Here is a 6,649-nt window from a genome sequence, read left to right as displayed (position 1 = left end):
CTGGTGGAAAGTGACCTTAGCTAAATGCCATATTTTAAGTCGAGAATTCTTTTCAGTGCCAAATTTAAATGTACCAAACGTTGGTCGTAAATTCTGACGAATCACAGAACTGTTTGTCCCGGGTGTCTGCCAGGCAAGGACGTTTATAAGGGGGGGTAGGGGGTTAACCCCCCCCCCCCCCCCCCCCCAAGGACTCGATTCCTTTCTTACGAAAGGAGCGCAACATTAAGAAATAAACAGTAAGACGTAAAAATTAATTGAAATATCCACAACGCAGCACAGTGAAATATATTAAATATATCGATAGGAGCGGGGCCCCCCGCCGACCTGCGCCTAGAGCAGAACATTTCCAGCAAAGCCAAAACTTTAGAATTTAAAACAAAAATATTAAAAAATCTAAAGATTATACTAGTCTTTACAAAAATATTATGCACGAGTCCAGCGGCATCTTCGTGTAACTATGGTGGTACTAATAACCGTAATTAGGTAGAAGCATTGAGTTGGGAATATTAATCTGAAGGTACATTCAATACTACGAATTTCGGTCAGTATTTCGCGAAACAAATTTCAAAAAATACGTTTGTTCCGTTTGCTCTAAAATGGCGAGAAATCTTTGTCATTCTACCCGTGTGGCCATCTATCTTTTGGAAAATCACATATTAGTCACATTAAAAGCGGATGGCGCCACGGGTCGAATTATAAAGTTTTCTGACTTTTATCGTTATTTTGTTTCGCGGGGAGCAGATTTGATTGGATCGCAAATGTATTAAAAAACTTCGTTTGATACACGTGCGGAAAAGTCATTGTCACTCGTCCCGAGTCTAGCCAGTACTTTAAATATGCTAACGAAAAATTTCGCGCTCGCGATTTCATCTGGAACCCGTCCCCTCCCCCTTAGACTTTCTATATCTACGTGCTTGCCGCCAGGGTAGTATTTTTGGTACTTTTATACCTTGTAGGGTAATACTTTTATCAGCGTATTCAAGTTTTTTCACCTTCATTACAGACCAACGATTGATATTCCTAATAATATATATCATAACTCATAAGTATGAGAATTATAAAATACTAGCCGAACTAATTTTTAGAGTCATTGCCCAATCGAGGTTTAGTACATTACAGAGCCCCCTAGTGACTAAGCGTAGCCCAGGCGAAATATACTACCACCAAGGACGATACTACTTCTTAGTGTAAAAGTTACATTATTTACATACTTGTTAGTGCGGATGCAAGTTTAAATTGGAGTTGTCAATGTCGAAAACCGGTTAGGTACAACAATAGCAAATATCATCCTTATGTGTATTATGTTACTTACGCTAACAATGAAATTAAAATAATAGAACTAATTCTGTGTTTGTGTTTTTTTTATGAAACAGATATAAAGAGCGAAAGGGCCTTATTTCGGAATACCAAGTCCAAGAAAATGAGAGGGGACTGCGTATAAGGTTAAAAATAACGGATTTTCCCGAAATCCCCCTCATTAAAAATTCTATGCACGATCTCGAGAAAGTTAAAAAGAAAATTGAATTGTATAAACTAAAATACCTACAAAATGTTTCCTTACTTTCCTAGTACGGAGGAAAGTTTAAAAAAATTACTTTTTATTCAATGTTCACTTTCACCGGGTCTAATTTTATTTTTATATCAGTAACACAGCATTCAATTTAAATTTCGTTATGAAAATAAAAACATTCGGCAGTTGTCCCGCAAAGAAGCTAAAATTCCCAGATGCATATGTTGTATGGAATCTAATGTCCAAAAAAACATTTTCGTCAATAATATAAGCGGAAATTCATCGGAAATATGTTCTATATATGCCCTACTAAACATTTTTAAGAGGTTCCAATTTGTTTAAAAAACAGGGTGTGTAGTTTACCCACTTAAATAAGTCGACATAGCTCTATAAAGGAACATCAAATATTAATTTTAAAATGAAACATGAGACAAGTATTTTTAAACTTTACTGGAAAAACATTGTTTTGGGTCTAATATACATTGATTCATTCAGTGTCTATCAAGAAACGTTTTCTTTTTAATTCCTAATCAGCGGAGCGAGAAATCATCATTATTTGGCCCATGGAGCAAGCGAGTTTGGTGGGAAATCTGGTCTTACTGTCTCCCTAGGTTCTTATTGTTATGTATCAATTGAGGTTATAGAGTAGTAGCACTCCGTAGCTTTGGCCATGGCCGCCATTGTGGGCGCGAATTTTTTATGAATAGGAAAAAGCATGGGTGACGTTGTGTGACGTAGCACTGCCATTACTCTATATAGTTATGAAATTTGAAACCGAGCGTATTGATCATTCTCTCCCTTCATGCTAATACGTTTAATTTGGAAATTCGACGCTTAGATTTGTTTAAATGTAAAATAACGAAAAACTTGTCAGAGGTCAACGATTGAACATCACAGCTAATATAGAAATGCTATTCTCAAATCACTGAAGCATACGGCGAAATATTTGATCAGAGACAAACTTACAATTGTTAGTTCAAGAAAGGAAGTCTAAAAAAATAAGGGATGGCAGCACTACCGCCGCTACTCTATGGTCATATAAAAACTACTGACTAAAGTTCTTTGAGCAGACGACGAATTATAACGAGGACGAAAAATTTCAACCATTAAGAAAGTCTCACAGAAAAACGGAACTTTAGGAAAGGTGAAAATTTGGAGAGATATTCCAATATGCATTAGTAAAGGCTACACCGTCTACTCCTCTACTGTCTCTACTCGATAATGGCACACTTAATGATAAACCAGAGACTAAGAATAATAATAATAATAATAATAATCAGCTAGGCTAATACCCAAGGCACCACCTTAGGCCTAAGTCAGAAAGCAACTTTTAAAGCCTTTAGATCAGGTGGCCGGGTTACAATGCGTAGGAGGGTGGTAGCAAACCCTTCATGCCACGTGAGCCAACAGCTCCCTACACTCAACCTTGCCCTACACTTACTATTATACACAAGGCCATCCCGCGTAGTAGTTTTAAACCCAAAATAAACTCGCCGTGAGATGCCGCCAGGCGTCTGTAAGTTGGGTCTATGTATAAACCGGCGTTTCTAAATGGCAACGTGCGTCCTCTTGTGGTAGTGGTTAGAAATATATTTACTCGTGACTTTGTGTCACGCGATCAGCTCTTAGCTCTAGAAGGTTTATCACGAAGTTTTATTTGAGTAGACAATTTTCCCATTGACATCACTACGGCGCTGGAGTCAGGCGTTGCTCTAAGCAAACATTGCTCCCTATTGAGCGTACCGTCCCTTTTTGTTGATATAAGTTTAAACTAAGTAAACCAATGGTACAATCGGTTATCGAATTCCCGACTAATCGCAATTTATAAAAATAATAATAACAATGACTTAGATCATTCCTCTAATTAGGTAAGAAATTAAATAAAAAACACATTCTTAACTTACTGAAACTCTTGAAAAAAGTTTTTTTCAAATATTTGTCTCAATTTATTATTATTATTTTTATTATTATTATTTTTTATTATTATTATTTATTATTTATTATTTATTATTTATTATTTATTATTATTATTATTATCTTGCTGATACAACCCTGTATTGTTTTAATGCACATTAAACCACTTTCACATTTCATTTCATTTCATTTCATTATTATTATTTTTTTTTTATCTGTCAAGCAGGTAAGCATTTATTGAACATTTCTTTTCATATGTTACAAATTTTCAAATACGGAACAAAAAACAAAAATAAAATAATAATAATTATTATTATTATTATTATTTTTTTTTGGTTACAAATTTTAAAATACGGAACAAAAAGCAAAAAAAGAACATCCAACAACATAAAAAAATTAAATATTAACAGTTAGAACGACTTTCCCGGAGTCGTCTACTTTACAGATTTTTGCGTTCATGAGGGCATTTATCATATTTATTTCATTTCTTTTTTTTAATTCATAATGGTGAGTGCAACATCTCAATAACTTAATTGAGAAGGCCGACTTCATTTTTAATTTGACGTTCGGTTCATTGGTATTCATTGCATTTTGGTAAGTAAAATAAATTATTAATTTACAAATGTTTAAAATTAGTATTATACAATTACCATATTCAAAATCACTACTATCGTTAACCCAATATAAAAATAAATTGTCTTTTAGTATAAAATTTGGGATAAAAAGGGCAATCATTGCAGATACCCGATTTAAAAGCCATTCAGTAATTTCGCAAGTAAAGAATAAATGTTCTAGGGTGCCTTTGGTCTTCTTACATAGAGGACACATATTGGATAAATTAAAAACATGGAAAGCAACCTCTGGAGTGATAACATTGGCTTTAAGTAGGCGATACAAAATATTCGACTATCTCCCCGTATAATGGGTACGCCATATAAATTTAAAGTTAATTTCTACATCAGCTTCCTTGATATTAAAGATTCCCAATGATCTCGTATTTATCATTTCCTTTTTCAAAGCATTTCTCCAGTCATTTTTTGTACCATCTGTTACTAATTTGGATTTTTCACCAATTGTAATTGTTAAATTTTTTACATAATTTTTCTCATCTGGCTCGCCTTCTTCCCACAAGTGTATTTCGTTTAGCGGAAAAATAAGTAAAATTTCTTTGACAAGATTGCCATATTCATGATTAAGGGCTCGCACAGTTGGGACCGACATTTGTAAATCAGGATTTGTAAAGTGTTTTAAAAATTGTCTAGTGTTACAATTCATTAACTGTTTTATAAAGATAATTCTAAAATTAAACCAATTATAATTAAATTGTAAATTTTCTAAAAATGGATTATTTTGTATTGTTAAGTTTAAAAATTGTTGAAAACAATTGGGTTTTTCCGAACTTAAGTTCATAGATTTTAAAAAACATATACAATCATGATAAAAACGAGGGGTAAAATCAAATTTAAAATCAATGTTTTTTTAAAGAGAACACGCGGAAACTCATATTGTACACATTGCTTTTAATTATATAAAACTCAAAAAAGGCAACTTCGACGCTATGCGTCTCATTGGACAAGATTTTTTTTAACCTCTCCAGGGTAAAGGCTCTCCATTGTGTATCTAACGATTTAAGGCCCAGACCGCCACTATTGACGGTTTGGCCAACTACGTCACTAGAAACCCAGTGCTTATTAGAGTCCCAGATAAAATTTAAACATTTTTTCATTACCGGATCTGAATATTCCGTAGGGCGTTTTAAAATTGGAAGTTGGTAATAAAATTTCGAAAGTTCGATATTACATAGCTGAGTTCTAGCTTTATAGGATAGCCGGGGCTTAATGTCACTAGCAATTAGTAGCTTTCATCCAATTGAACAATTTTTTGCTTGAAAAACGTATCTTGCCATGAGTCATCGACAGTGAAATCGACGCCCAGTGCACTAATACTAGAATTGCTCCACTTGATGCCTAACGGTGAATCAAAGCGATTCCGCCAGCCACCGAGCCAGAGCCCACTGCTTTTACTCAAATTAATTTTAGCATTGCTTAAATTAGAATATTTAGCACATTCAATTTTTAAAATTGTCAAACCGGAATCAGTAGAAATAAAGTTATTTAAATTATCGGCGAAAGTACAAACTACCAAAGGTCGGGGAATAAACGGCAAACAAACACCATGAGCATATAGTTTATCTCGCAAGTGACATAGAAACGGCTCAATAGATAAAACAAATAAATAAGCCGAAAGGGGATCTCCCTGGCGGATTCCTTTCTTTATTGGAAATTTAGACGTTAGATTTTTATTCAATTCAACGCGTGCTTCGGCGCTTTGATAAATTACTTTTATAAAATTAATGATAGTGCCGCCAATGTGTATATGATTTAAAATAGAAAGTAAGTACTCGTGCGAGACACGGTCAAAAGCTTTTGTTTGGTCTAAATCAACGATGGAAAGTTTATCACTCGAATTCTGACTATAATAATGAATAATATCTCGCATAATATTTAAGTTCGAACAGATAGTTCTATTTGGTACTCCGGACGTCTGGTCTTCGTGGACAACATATTCAATAACAGCGCGTATTCTATTAGCAATTATTTTGGCTATTATTTTGTAGTCCACATCAGTGGCGTCACCAGAATTTCCGTTTTGGGGGTGCTTAAGCGCCTGCTCAAGGGCTCAGAAAACCGATGACTTTTTTAAAAATAATTTTTATCAAGAAAACTTCGGTCAAATTCAGATAACGTTGGAAAAGTTGAAGCTTCTCTGTCCTCTTCTCCCTTCACTCTCCCGAAACCAACCACCTAAATTAAAGGTATATAACGAAACGTTTTAAGAAAATAAACCATTTTATTTCCGAAATTGTAATAGAAACCCTTTTATTTCCAAAATTGTAATAGAAACCCTTTTATGAGTTTCATTAAAACAATGAAATCAAGTTCGGGAATTTTAGGAGGCGCTTCAGAAACTTTTCAGGTGGCTCAAGCGCTACCTAAAACAGCCTAGCGACGCCACTGGTCCACATTGAGCAGGGAAATTGGACATCATAAAGGTGAGCATAGTATTTTTTTATTTCCAGGTACAATTCGGGTTCAGAGGTAGTTTCTAGTCCATTACTTTTTTCACAGACATCAACCGATTTATTCCTTTGGATTTTTCAATTTCCGCTAACTGGAAACAAGAATACTGTGCAGCTACAGAAAAATTAATGTTCGCTCGGAC

Source organism: Leiobunum rupestre, chromosome 4 (assembly GCF_980474605.1).
Source record: "Leiobunum rupestre chromosome 4, qqLeiRupe1.1.hap1, whole genome shotgun sequence".
In the NCBI taxonomy this organism is placed as follows: Eukaryota; Metazoa; Arthropoda; class Arachnida; order Opiliones; family Sclerosomatidae; genus Leiobunum; species Leiobunum rupestre.
The sequence above is the reverse complement of the archived record's forward strand: the minus strand, read 5'-3'. Positions refer to the sequence as shown.